Below are 14,169 nucleotides of genomic sequence, written 5' to 3' on the forward strand. Positions count from 1 at the left end.
GTTGTAGTGGAGTAAGTTTATTTTACGGTCCAGTACGAGACTGAACTACTCCACCTGTTGTTTTCCTGTTACATTCATGAACTGACTGAATTGAGGGACGGTTGTGCTTCATCTGCGAGAAAACATGTCCAGCTCGCAAGTCTGACAGGGCCCTGGTACAGCCACTTCCGGTCATCTCCACCCCTTTCCGTAGGATAGCTATGGACATTGTGGGTCCTCTGGTAAAAAGTAGTCGGGGTCATCAGTACATTTTGGTGGTGTGTGATTATGCGACTCATTTCCCAGAAGCTTTCCCCCTGCGTTTGCTCATGGCACCCAATGTTCTGCGTGCACTGGTACAGCTGTTCTCCCGGGTGGGGATACCAGATGAGATTTTGACCGACCAAGGGACTAACTTTACCTCTAGGTTGATGCAGCTCTTCCACAATCAGCTAGGCATCTCTGCCATCAGGACGTCACCTTACCATCCACAGACAGATGGGTTGGTGGAGAGGTTCAACCAAACTTTGAAGAGGATGTTGCGGAAGTTTGTGTCAGACACTGGGAAAGACTGGGACCAGTGGCTACCCTTCCTGCTGTTTGCGTACAGAGAAGTTCCCCAGGCTTCCACTGGTTTCTCACCATTCGAGCTACTCTATGGTTGGGATGTGCAGGGGCCGTTGGATCTCCTCTGGAAGGGTTGGGAGTCTCCTGCTTCTGCTTCAAATGAGAAAGGAGTGGTGCAATTTGTGCTGGAAATGAGAGATCGGTTGGGGAGATACCATGAAGAGGCCGAGGTCAACCTGCGAGACGCTCAACGAAGCCAGAAGACCTGGTATGACCAACAGTCCCGGCAACGTGAATTTCAACCTGGTCAAAAGGTGTTGTTACTTCTCCCCTCAGCCGACAGTAAACTGCTGGCGAAATGGCAAGGGCCATACACAATTCGTCGCAGAATGGGGCCAGTGACCTATGAGATTCATCATCCTGAAAAGAGAAAACAGAAGCAGACTTACCATGTGAATCTCCTGAAAGAATGGGAAGAGCGTCCCCACCAGGCCCCTGCGAAAGCTCTGATGGCAAGAGAAGGGCCAAGAGAAGGGAAGACAGAACCCGAGCAGGGAGCCGATCCAATGTCTCCGGTGCTGACTCATCTTACCCCACAGCAGGCGGCTGAGCTACTCCAAATCCTTCGGGAGACTCCATCTCTGTGTTCAGTTAACCCCGGCAGGACCACCCTTGTCGAACATGTGATACGCCTAAAGGAGGGACATCCCATCCGCCAACGGCCATACCGGATTCCACAACACTTAGTGGATAAACTGCGACAGGAGGTGGAGAAGATGCTGGAGCTTGGGGTGATAGAGCCATCCTGCTCAGAGTGGTGTAGCCCGGTGGTCATCATCTTCAAGAAGGATGGCTCCCTACGCATCTGCATTGATTTCCGGAAGCTAAATTCCATTTCAGAGTTTGATGCCTACCCCATGCCTCGAATCGAGGACTTGCTGGAGAAGATCGGAGCGGCCAGGTACATCACCACCTTGGATCTGTGTAAAGGTTACTGGCAAGTGCCACTGGAGGAGTCTTCTCGACCGTACACCGCCTTCAGGACCCCTGCCGGCCTGTTCCAGTTCACAGTGATGCCATTTGGCCTACATGGGGCACCGGCCACCTTTCAAAGGCTGATGGACAAATTACTACAGGGGTGTGACCCCTATAGTGCCGCCTACCTGGATGATGTAGTGATCTTCAGCAACACCTGGGAGGAGCATCTGCAGCACCTGTCCGAAGTCCTGGGAAGAATCCATAAGGCAGGGTTGACCCTCAACCCCTCTAAATGTGAGTGGGCACGGCAGGAGACCCGCTACCTTGGCTACCAAGTGGGCAGAGGTGAGGTGCGCCCGCAGTTGGATAAAGTGGAAGCTATCCAGAACTGCCCTCGGCCTCGCACCAAAAAGGAAGTCCGGTCTTTCCTGGGGCTGGTACCGAAGATTTGTGCCCCAGTTTGCAACTATTGCGGCCCCTCTTACTGCGTTGACCAGCAAAGACCAACGGAATCCTGTCATATGGACAGCGGAATGTGAACAAGCCTTCAAAATGCTGAAAACCTGCATGTGTACGACCCCAGTTCTCAGGAGCCCAGACTTCCGGAAGAGATTTCTGGTCCAGGTGGATGCCTCCAAAAGCGGCCTGGGAGCAGTGCTGGCCCAAGGGGACCCGGGAGATGAGCATCCGGTCCTATACCTAAGCCGCAAGCTGCTGCCACGGGAGACCAACTACTCAACGGTGGAGAAGGAGGCCTTGGCTATTAAGTGGGCACTGGAGAAACTCAGGTATTATTTACTTGGAAGAGAGTTTGAGCTGGAAACTGATCATCGAGCGCTCACCTGGATCCATTCCATGAAGGACCATAACAGCCGACTGACACGCTGGTACCTTTCACTGCAGCCTTTCAGATTCATCATCCGTCACAGACCAGGCAAGCTCAATGTAGTGGCAGATTATCTCTCCAGGTTGCCGCACAACGCCAACCTCCGGGTGGAAGGGGATGATGTGACGGAGTTACACCATCCCGAGCCGCAGACAGCTGATCTGGGCGCATACACGCACCACCACCATTAGTTTCTACAATTACCGTGGCGGCGCGGCTTTTCGTCGACCCGGCAGATAAACAAAAAGGGTGAGAGGTATATTTTGAGCAGCGCAGAGGGTGGCCAACATATGTTCCCACTTACCTTCAATAAAGCCGGTCGTGGAGACTCGCTGTGATCGCCGATTATACGGGGGGTTATGCAAGCCGATGGTATGGTGTTCCGGGGTTTAAATCCGGGGTTCGCGCACGCTTGAAGGGTCACGTGAACTGCATTATTCTTTTGGTTTTTTGTTTGGTGTTATTGTGAAACACTGTAGGCTGCCTGGAAGTGGCCATAAATGTCTGTATATACATATATGTATTGTAGGACTACAGCAGGAAATAAGCTGAGGGGGAAAGACGGTTTGATAAAAGAAATAATAAAGAGATGACTATTACGCCTAGTGGGAGGGGCTATGGGGTATAAGAGAAGGCGGTCAGGGCCCACCTGTTGTCTTTTTTCCAGTGAGCTGTTACAGAGAGGGTAACATGCAGACTGTGTTTTGTATATAGATGTTTGTTTGTGCTGACTTAAGTCAGTTCTATTTTCTTTGTAAATAACTTTTTGTGCACCTGGGAGGCCGGCAAAATAAATAAATTATCCACACTGAATGCTTTCCGACTACGCCTGTATTTGTTTGGGAGAAGTTTAGGAGAGGACCCCGCGACACTGTCCAAGACTGATTTGGGCCTCGACAGAATCCTGATTCTTCTGATTAGGAAATTAAACACTGGTTTCTGTCATTCTGATTCTGATTATGGAATGGCTCTCAGTGCAAGTCAATGTAACTTATGGAAATTTATAAAAATTCTTTGAGGTTAGGAGGTTGAGAGGGCTGTGGATCAGAGTAGGATGTCAGGCAGGTGAATTCTGATAATGAAATTACATCCTAGTAGTCAAATGACTTTCAAAGGAAATTAAGGCAATCCTGTGAAAATAGTTTCTTTCATTTGAAAAAGCCAATATTAATGACCTAATGGAACAGTTTATATCTTATACAGCTTAAATAGTTTGGAAATGCTCTTCTAAACCCTCAATCATAGAAAGGCTTTTAAGTTAGGCTCAAGAGAAGCGTAGAGTGTTTCTTTTTCTATCTTCTTTTTTCAATTGCTATGTGAATATACACCTCTTTGCATTTTGAATATTAGTCATTATTAATTTCTGGCTGTCTTTCACAGTGAGGCTTCATCCTGTCTTGCAGTTGGTCACAGTAGATGGCAGACCCTTCCTGGGCATGGTACTGCTGGAGGTTTCTCCTGTTAAAAGGGAGGTTTTCCTTGCAGCTGTCATCAAACCCTTTGCTCATACTCAGTTTTCTTTGTATTATTGTAAGGGTCTTTACCTTAAATTATTAGGCAGCTCAAAGCAAATGTTTGTGTCACTTGGCATTATATACACAAAACTGAATTGAGTTTACCTCTGACTTTGTGTAATCAATCACCTGTCATGGTCCTGGTTCATCTGACCCAGCATTTTGTGTCTGTTATTATTAATGCTATATATTCTGGTTGTGGTTTTCTAGTTCTTTGGTTTTGGGTTATGATTTTTCTCAGTTTAGTGTTAAGTCATCCCTATCTGTGTGTCCCTTCTGCATGTCATGTCTCTTAGTCAGTGTATATTACCTGTTTTATTGTGAAGGTCTGTGTCTTATGTCAGTGCATTCAGTTCTCCCTGTCTCATCATGTCAATTAGGTTCAGCCGTGTCTCCCTCATGCTCCTCGTGGCACTGTCTGTGTTGTCTCCCCGAGTCTTCTTGTGTTTCTGCCATACGTTTTAAGTTTTCAGGTTTTCAGTTTTATTAATTTTCTCAGTATGTTATCCTTAGTTTCTGTTTATGCCCTCTCCACCTCTGTTTGCACCTAACCTGAATAAAACTCCCTTGTATCTAAGCCGTGCCTGCATTTTGGGTCCTCTATAACAACTCCACACCTCTGTCGCCGCAGCTGTGGAAGTACGGACCAGCTGGACGTGGAGATGCCTGGCCCGTCGGAGCCACCTCCGAGAAGAAAGCAGAGCCGCGCTGCCAGCACGTCTCTCCACAGCAGGGTTTTGGGACTTCAGAGCAGCAAGATGTGGTGAGTGAAAGAGATACTTTTTCTGTTTTTTCAGAAATTCGGACTGTTTATTCTGGGGCTGTTTTTCGTATGCCTAATGGTAATAACGGTGGCTCCCTGATTTTTACCTATGATCACAGAGACTCCCTTTTCTGAAACCATACCTGAGACTGTCAGCTCTGGCTTTAAAGATTTAAGGGACTGCTGTCCACCTGCATCTGCTCACTCTGAACAGTGAGCTGATTTCACTAAAACCTTTTTTCATTGAGCCTGGTCATTTGTCAATGTGTGATCCTACTCAGCTCCTACTTCAGCCTCCATCATCTCCCCAGTGTGCAGCCCTGCTGTCTGTATTTTCATCGGTTCAGTCTCCAGTGTTGCCGTCGGTTCAGTCTTCAGCTCACTCACCTGCTGCTCAGCTGTCTGCAGTTCAGTCGCCAGCTTGGGCTCGTGTTCCAGTGCCAGCCCAGTCTCCTGCTCTTAGCACTTTAGCGCAGCCTGCAGGTCAGTTACCTACTCTGTTGTCTGTGGTTCAGCTACATCCCCAGTGTGCAGTTCAATCATTAAAGCAGCTTATGGTTCAATCATTAGTTTAGGTATTAACTCAACAGTCAGTACAGTCATCAGTTCAGTCATCCACTCAACCATCAATTCAGCTAGCTATACAGCCAGGGGTCCCCACACCTACTGGCTCTGCATCTGCTCCTGCTGGTGACTCAGGTGAGCTAATCCAGCACTCCGTGGCTCCCAGGAGAGCCTGGCAAGCACTTCCTTCTGTCTGTTGGGGGCTCTGGAGAGCATGGCTAACACTTCCTTTTGTCTACTGGTACAAAAGGTCTTCTGGCTCCACTGAAGGGTCTGAGGGGCCCATTCAGCCATCTCCTGTTCCTGCTGGATGGTCCAAAGGGCCCGTTTAGCCATCTTCTGTACCTGCTAGAGGGTCTGAGGGGCCCATTTAGCCATCTGCCTCTGCTGAATGATCTGAGGGGCCTGTTCAACTGTCTCCTGTTCCCGCTGGATGGTCCAAAGGGCCCATTCAGCCATCTTCTGTACCTGTTAGAGGGTCCCAGGGGCCCGTTCAGCCATCTGCCTCTGCTGGAGGGTCCTATGTTCAGCTATCTTCTGCCTCTTCTGGGGGACCTGAGGAGATGCTCCATACATCTTCAGTCCCTGCTGAAGGATCTGAGGAACTGCTTCAGCACCTTGTGTCCGCTGATAACTCTGGTGAGTCCTTTCAGCCACCATCTGCAGCTCCCATGCTGTCGCCTGCAGCACCGCCACCGGCTCAAACGTGTGTGACGGCCACATCGCCTGTTGTTGTTACTCCATGTAAGATCCAAGATGGCGCCGCGTATGGATGCCCTGGTGCTTCGGTGCGTTACTTCTGTCTTGTTTTTGTGCATAACTTCTGTGTGTGGGCACTCCTCTGGATATTCTTACACCAGAGAAGAGCTTCTTAACCACAGGACTACAACACCTGTGGATTTACTTCCAATATTTGTCGCATCTGCGGCAGATTTACTGCAGACTCTGATCAGGAAAGTGAGACGCCGAAAGAGAGGTAAGCGAGCCGGCGCACTTGTGCGTCTGAGGAGACGTGGACTGCGAACTGCTCTTCCTGGGATCTTCCTTTCCAATGTACGCTCACTCAGGAATAAGTTAGACGAACTGGCCCTGATGAGAAGCATGAACAGAGACTTTGCCTCCTCCTGTGTCTTATGTTTTACGGAGACGTGGCTTTGTGAGGACATCCCGGACTGCGCGCTAAAGCTGGAGAGCTTTCATCTGCTGCGCACGGACCGGCAGGCCTCTCTCTCTGGTAAGACCAAAGGTGGAGGTGTCTGCTTCTACATTAATAGTGGCTGGTGCACAGACGTAACAGTGATTGCTCAGCACTGCTCTTCCTCTCTGGAATACCTTTTTATTCACTGCAAACCGTTTTATTCTCCACGGGAGTTTGCTTCATTCATCCTGGCCGCTGTTTACATCCCGCCAGATGTGGATGCGCAGGCATCTCAGTGCGCACTCGCGGAGCAGATACTGCACATGGAGCGGACATTCCCGGACTCTCTCATCATTGCTCCTGGGGACTTTAACAAAGCCAATCTGAGCCATGAGCTTCCCAAATACAAGCAGTATATTAAATGCCCGACCAGAGAGGAGAGGACATTAGACCACTGTTACAGCACGATCAGCGGGGCCTATCGTGCGGTGCCCCGCGCTTCACTCGGACTTTCTGACCACATTATGATCCACCTGATCCCCGCGTACAGACAGAGGCTGAAGCTCTCCAAACCTGTCGTGAGGACCAAAAAACTGTGGAGCAACGAGGCTGTGGAGGAGCTTCGCACGTGTTTGGAGTATACAGACTGGGACACAATGAAGGCTGCTTCTAACAGCTTGGACGAGTTTACGGACACTGTCACCTCCTATATCCACTTCTGTGAGGACAGCATTGTGCCATCACGCACCAGGGTGAGTTATAACAATGACAAACCCTGGTTTACTCCTAAACTCAAAAAGCTGTGGCTGGAAAAGAGAAAGGCGTTCAGAAGCGGAGACAGGGACTGCTACAGAGAGGCCAAGTACAGGTTCACTAAAGAAGTGGACGTTGCTAAACATCAGCACTCTGAGAAGATGCAGCAGCAGATCTCAGAGAATGACTCGGCCTCTGTGTGGAAAGGTTTTAGGAATATCACAAACTACAAGCCTAAAACCCCCCACTCCACTGATGACTTGCTCTTGGCCAACACCCTCAACGACTTTTACTGCCGTTTTGACGAGCCATCAGGCAGCCTTCACACCTCCAACGGCCCCAACAATAGAGACACTTTGGACACTCATTCCCCCACCTCTCCCCCCTCCATAGAGCCATCACCACCTTCAAACACTTCACCTACAACACCCCCCTCCTCACCCCACACAAAAGAGGATTTCACACCACCTCCTCCCACCACAACTCTTCATATTCATGAAGCAGATGTGAGGAAGCAGTTTATGAGTCTGAATGCTCGAAAAGCTCCCGGCCCAGACGGTGTGTCTCCTGCCACCCTCAGACACTGTGCAAACGAGCTGGCCCCAGTGTTTTCTGGCATTTTCAACTCCTCACTGCAGGCATGTCATGTGCCGGCCTGCTTCAAGTCCTCTACCATAATCCCTGTCCCCAAGAAACCTAGGATCACTGGACTAAATGACTACAGACCCGAGGCTCTGACATCTGTGGTCATGAAGTCATTTGAGCGCCTGGTTCTCTCCTATCTCAAGACCCTCACGGCCCCCCTCCTGGGTTAGGGGGTTAGGGTTAGGGGTTAGGGTTAGGGTTAGGGTTAGGGGTTAGGGTTAGGGTTAGGGGGGTTAGGGTTAGGGTTAGGGTTAGGGTTAGGGTTAGGGTTAGGGTTAGGGTTAGGGTTAGGTTAGGGGCCTATTGATCTTGTACAGTCACTGTTGTGAGTCCGGTGCACTGGCAACAGCTGCCTGGTCACTGTCACTCATGTCTCACCCCTTGTGGCAAACCAGTCTATTATCACTCTCATTAGAAGAAGAAAATTTCAATTGAGGACACAATATTCTTTTTTTTGCCCCAGCATGTACCTCTCCAGCTTTTATTGTCATGTCAAGAGTCTCACAAAACAGCAATAATTGTCAATACAATTGAAAGGGAGCAATTCAGACTGCGTTCAGGCCCCGTGGATGTTGAGTTCGCAGTCTGGAAATCCACAATCTCTCATATCTCCTCCTCTGGCCCTCCGTCCATGTCGCACAGGTTTGAAGTCCCGTTATACTCAGATGTTGTAATGTGTGAATTTGGAAATGCAATACTAGTGGAGTGTCCAGTCCATTCCTCTCAATATTGTAAATATGTTGTTTTAACCTCTCCAACAGAGTTTTACCTGTTTCACCCACATAGAGTAGACCACATTCTTCACAACAGATGCAATAAACGATGTTGCTCGTGTTTAGGGACATTCTCTGTAAGATGGGTGCCCCTATTTTCCCATAAGGATTATACAAGAACCGTTTCGGTTTAAAGGCCCAATGATTGGGTTTCCCCGATCTTATACGTCTCATCTGTTCTGGCAACTTGGCCCTAACGAGCATATCTCTCAGATTCTTGTTCCTCCTGTGGGCTGAAATCACTCTGCAGTCTTGGAGTCGTATCAAACCAGAGGTGTATTTCTTAAAGTTTGTTTTGAGTTGATGATGCAATGGTAGATGAGAACGCGAGTAAGTGGTAACTAGTGGCATAAGTCTATTCTGTTCTCCCTGTTGTATCTGATTTTGAGTCTGATTTCCCCTCATTGCATTAGAGTTTAGTCCAGCAAGGGTGCTGCTCTTAATTGTTCTAAGGAACCTACTAGAATATCCCCTCTTCCTGAGGCTCCGGAATAATATGCCAATTGCATCCTGAAGATCTGATTCCTTTGAAGAAATTCTATAGAACCTAATGATTTGGGACTTTATGATACCCTTAAAAGTGTGTTTGGGATGGTAGCTGCTCTTATGCAAGAGAGCATGGCAATCTGTAGGTTTAAAATAAACCTTAGTGGAAATTTTCAGATTTTGACCCAGTTGTTCTAAAAATACTGTCGTGTCCAAGAAATTGACCTGTATTGGATGTATTTCATATTTGACTTTAATGGAGGGATGATGACTATTCAAGATGTTGATAAATTCACTGAATTTATGTTCACCATGGGGCCACGCCCCTATGATGTCATCTAAGAACCTAAAATAGAAGGTTGGTTTATGCGGACACTTTCTCAGGGCCTCACATTCCCATTGGCTCATATATAGGTTAGCATAAGAAGGGGCATATCTATGTCCCATAGCTGTACCCTGAACCTGTAAATATTGTCTCCCCGCAAATTCAAAGTCATTACACCTCAAACAGATTTCCAACAGCTGCAAGAGTTCTGCGTCCGGTCTCTTAGGATCTGGATGCTGTTCCAAGATATTTTTTATTGTGCTTAAACCTAATTCAGTATTAATGTTTGTATAAAGACTTTCAATATCAATTGTGAAGAGTTGCGTATTTATTGGTAATCGTATTGGTTTGATAAGTTCCAGGAAGTGATATGTATCTTTCAGATAACTAGGATGTTTAACCGAGAGAGGTCCCAGAAAGTGATCTATATAGAGGGAGATGTTATAAGTCGCACTGCTACAGTCCGATACAATGGGCCTCCCTGACGGAATCACGTTTGGTACTGTCCACGTCTGGGGATCTTTATGGATCTTCGGAAGAAGGTAAAACTGTCTATTCCGAGGTTCATCTGGGCCATATAAAAAATCCCTTTGTTTTGCAGTAATATATTTTTTATTATATAATTTACTCACGATACTACGAACTTGGAGTTGTGTATTCTGTTGAATACTGTTCTCAATAGCTCTGTAGTATTTACCATTAGCCAGCTGTCTATTAGCTTCCAGAACATATTGATGTTTATCCAAAATCACAATCTTGGAACCCTTATCTGCTGGTTTAAAAATAATGTTTTTATTTTGTTGAAGTTCCCTAATCACTTCCATATCCTCACCTCCCACACCATCAGTACCCCTGCTCCACAGTCGGAATCCAGCAGAATCCCGCAAGTCGGCTTCAATTAACTTTCTCACTCTCTCATCTAACTGGCCCCAAGTGGGTTCCCAATTAGATGGTAGCGTAAAACGAGTCCTACAGTCCCCATCCTTTTTATCCTCACCAAAATGGTCCAAGAGTTTAATCCTCCTGTGATATAAGGAAATGTCCCTCCATAACTCCTCCCTATCTAGTATATTTGGGGTTGGAATGTAAGAAAGCCCTTTCTCCAATAGTTCTATTTGTCGCGCAGTGGGTCGGAATAAGGTTGATAAATTTAATATATTACTCCCCTCAGCACACCCACCGTGTTTAGGGGATTTCAAATCATGTATCCCATCTGTAGGTGAATCAGAATCCAATTGAATACTATTGGGTGGATCAGTGAAAGACTGTAAACAGAAGATGGAAGACTGTTTCTCCCTACAGTGAGCCCGAGTAAAGTCTGAAGGGCGATCCCCCATATTAGGCTCAATAGGAGTTAAAAATCCAATTTCAATTCACTGCACCAATGCTTGAATATTCGCCCCGCCGTTTCCTGAGTCCAGTGGATGTTATCTGTGACCGTATGGAATTGGTCCTCGGCTATACGGCTTATTACAGGCAAACGCTTCAGCGCAAAGTCATTAACAATGTCTAAGTTGTATTTCTGCTCCTGAGGTAGAAGGTGCGAATAGTTAATCAGTGGGAAATAAATATTTGCATTGGGGAAAACAGACTGAGCCTTCCTGTAGAGCATTCTAAGTTGTTTTATGGATGTTTTATGTGGGTCCTGGTCTCTATTATTAATACCCACCGACAGCACCACCAGCTTCACCAGTGCATGCGGAGGGGTTTTTTCCAAGATCTGATTAAAGTGATAGAACGACGCGCCTGGATAACTATCAACCTGAATCTCTCCTGAGCAATGTGGTGGCATACGATAGAGGTTAGAATCCCCCAGAAACCAAATTGGTTTGTTACAATTAAATTGCCAATCCATGATCTTCCTCCCTTTTCGGGCCTTATGGGTATTTGGAAAATGTACATATTTGTCTTTCTCTCTCTCAGTCATTTGATTTGAGTTGTTTAGTTTTTGATGTAAGGTTGCCGCTGACACATTTAGGGAGCCCGCAACAAGAGTAATTTTTGGGTCAGATGAGGTCGTTTGTGTCCCACAGTCGGCATTATTGCCCTTGACCGGGCCCTGCATCATCATGTTGTTGTTATTTCCCGTTACTCTTTTAGCGGTGTCTCGCTCTCCTGTTCCTGTGTCCATTACAGCGGCACTCCCTTCAGTCTGTAACCTGTATTTTACTGCTGTGGCAGTAGAATGAGAGAGAAGATGATGGTGAGTGTCACTCTCCTGGTCAAGGCCATGGATTTGTAAATCCGGGTCATTCTGAGAAACCACCACATTGCTTCTAACCTGTGTAGGCTGGTGAAGAGATACATTAGTAAGTTTTGTGAATCTCGGATGATGTTTATTTGATCTTATATTGCCCTCGCTTTTATTGAGTTTACCAGCTGTTTAGGGTTAGGGATGTGGAATTGAGTCCGGTCCCGAAAGGGTCCAGACGGTGCTCGGTCCATCCCTCCACCCCTGCCACTTGTCCCCCGCTGGACACGTCTACGGGAAGGCAGCCGCCCTCTCCCGTGACGCACCACCGTCCAGCCTTCTGAGTCCATCCGGGACCCCATGGATTTTTTTTCTATCTCTTGATGTCGCCTTTGTTATCTTTATTTAATAATTTTTTTAATGTGCTATTTATTCCAGTTAGAAATGTAAATTATGTGTATATGAATTTACAATCACAAACAAGGCGAAAAAAAAGAAAAAGTAAAAAAAGTAAATGAAATTTGTTTTTAAACAAAAATAGATGAAATTAATAAAATTGTTTAATTTTTAATAAGTGAAAACCAATGAATTAAAGTGCCCACTGCCGCGACGTTTCGACCCAAGATAGGTCTTCCTCAGGCTGGGGCACAATGAATAAGCTGGGAATGCACAGAGAGAGAGAGATGTTGCCTCTTCAACGGTCAGCTCCCAAATGAGCTCCTCTCTACTGTGCAGCCTTTTATAGGCTTGGTTTCCAACGTGAGTTTTTTTCGAATTTTAGGTTAGGCAATGTATTTTGAAATGGCTGGGGTGGTTTTAGACTAAAATGAATGTGTGTTTTTTAACCTTTGTAATAAAATTGCATGAAATGTATTTTTATTTTGTATATTATGTGAATTTTCAAAAAACTGTATTTTTAAGTGATGTATATGAGATTTTAAATTTGCATTTTTATGTTTTAAATCCAATCGTGTTTTTATGAATTTTTAAATTTTTAAGTGACGTATATTAGATTTTAAATTTGCATTTTTATGTGTTAAATCCAATCGTGTTTTTATGAATTTTGGTGAGTTATATAGAGAAATGAGTTTATGATTTGAAAATTGTATTTGTGTTTTTAGCCAAATTATGTTTTTATGCTTCTTGGAGTTGCGTATTTAATCAACATGTATTTTTAGGGGTTTTAATAAATTTTGATTTAATAACATGGGTTAGGGTTAGGGTAAATAATTGGGTTGGGGCCACAATCATAGTGGTTAGGGTTAGGGCAAAATATGGGGGTTGGGTTAAAATTAAATCGTAGTGGTTAGGGTTAGGGCAAAATATGGGTTAGGGGTTAGGGTTAGGGTTAGGGGTTAGGGGTTAGGGGGGGGGGGGGTTAGGGGGGTTAGGGGGTTAGGGGGTTAGGGTTAGGGGGTTAGGGTTAGGGGGTTAGGGGGGGGTTAGGGTTAGGGTTAGGGTTAGGGGGTTAGGGTTAGGGGGTTAGGGGTTAGGGTTAGGGGGTTAGGGTTAGGGTTAGGGTTAGGGTTAGGGTTAGGTATTAGGAAACTATAGCTTAGATGTTTTTTAATTCAAACTTTGGTGCACGGTCCTAGGAATTACTGAAGCATCCCATCTCCACTTACTCCGCTCTTCTCCTTCTCTCCAGCATACTCCTCTTCTTCTTGGGTGCGTCTTGTACCTTCTTCCATATGTTGTCAAATCATAAAACCGTCCCCCAATGTCTTTATTCCCCCCAGGCCATAAGGCAGACTCATTGAAAGTTCCAGCACTGTCACCAATACTATAAAAGGTCCCAAAGCCATATTTCTCCCATGACTCCCTGGAGGGGATGTGACCTCCAAGAGAAAAGGTTTTTTATCGTTTTTGATTTTCTTATTCATTTTCAACAATAATCACACTCCATGCAGTTAGTAATTATAATGTAACCTCACACTGTTAGTGTTACACTCTATTCAAAACAACCTCCATGCAGTTCTGTCATGGGGACTTATGGCAATCAGGAAAACATACTCAATGTTGACAAGTAGTCTTTGTATTTTTTTTTTTTTTTTTTTTTTTTTTTTTTTTTTTTTTTTTTTTTTTTTTTTTTTTTTTTTTTCGGTGACATTTTGCTTAGAAATACACATATGATCTGTTCACAAAACTTCTATGTTATAAAGCAAACAACAGGTTTCCAGACCATTTTTTTCTTTTTGAACTTTCTTTATTTCTCACCATACTTTCACAGCCTGACCTGTAATTCTAAGGATTATCCCTCCCTCAGACATTGGAGTCTTAATTGATTATTCCAAACCATATACTACATATACTTAATATTGACAACATCAAAGAAATACCAAATGCTGAAAATTCTACACCCAAAACAAATTATTCAAAATAACCATTAACCGGAGAGTCTGTAGTTGTTTCTCAGACAGGCACATTCAGGCCTGTTGGCCTATAAGTTTTCAACCTGTCAGTCCATATCCTCTCCATTCTCCTCCGCTGACCGACTGACCAGCCTGGATTGGCCTGTAGACCCATGATGCTCAGGGCATCCTCTGTATGTTCCCTGAAGTGAATTGCCACTGTGGAGCGCGGTTGATCCGCCCGTATCGCATACAG

The sequence above is a fragment of the Copadichromis virginalis genome, linkage group LG2 (assembly GCF_057382275.1).
Source record: "Copadichromis virginalis isolate Kocher_CV1m ecotype Utaka linkage group LG2, C_Virginalis_male_GT1.1, whole genome shotgun sequence".
Lineage (NCBI taxonomy): Eukaryota > Metazoa > Chordata > Actinopteri > Cichliformes > Cichlidae > Copadichromis > Copadichromis virginalis.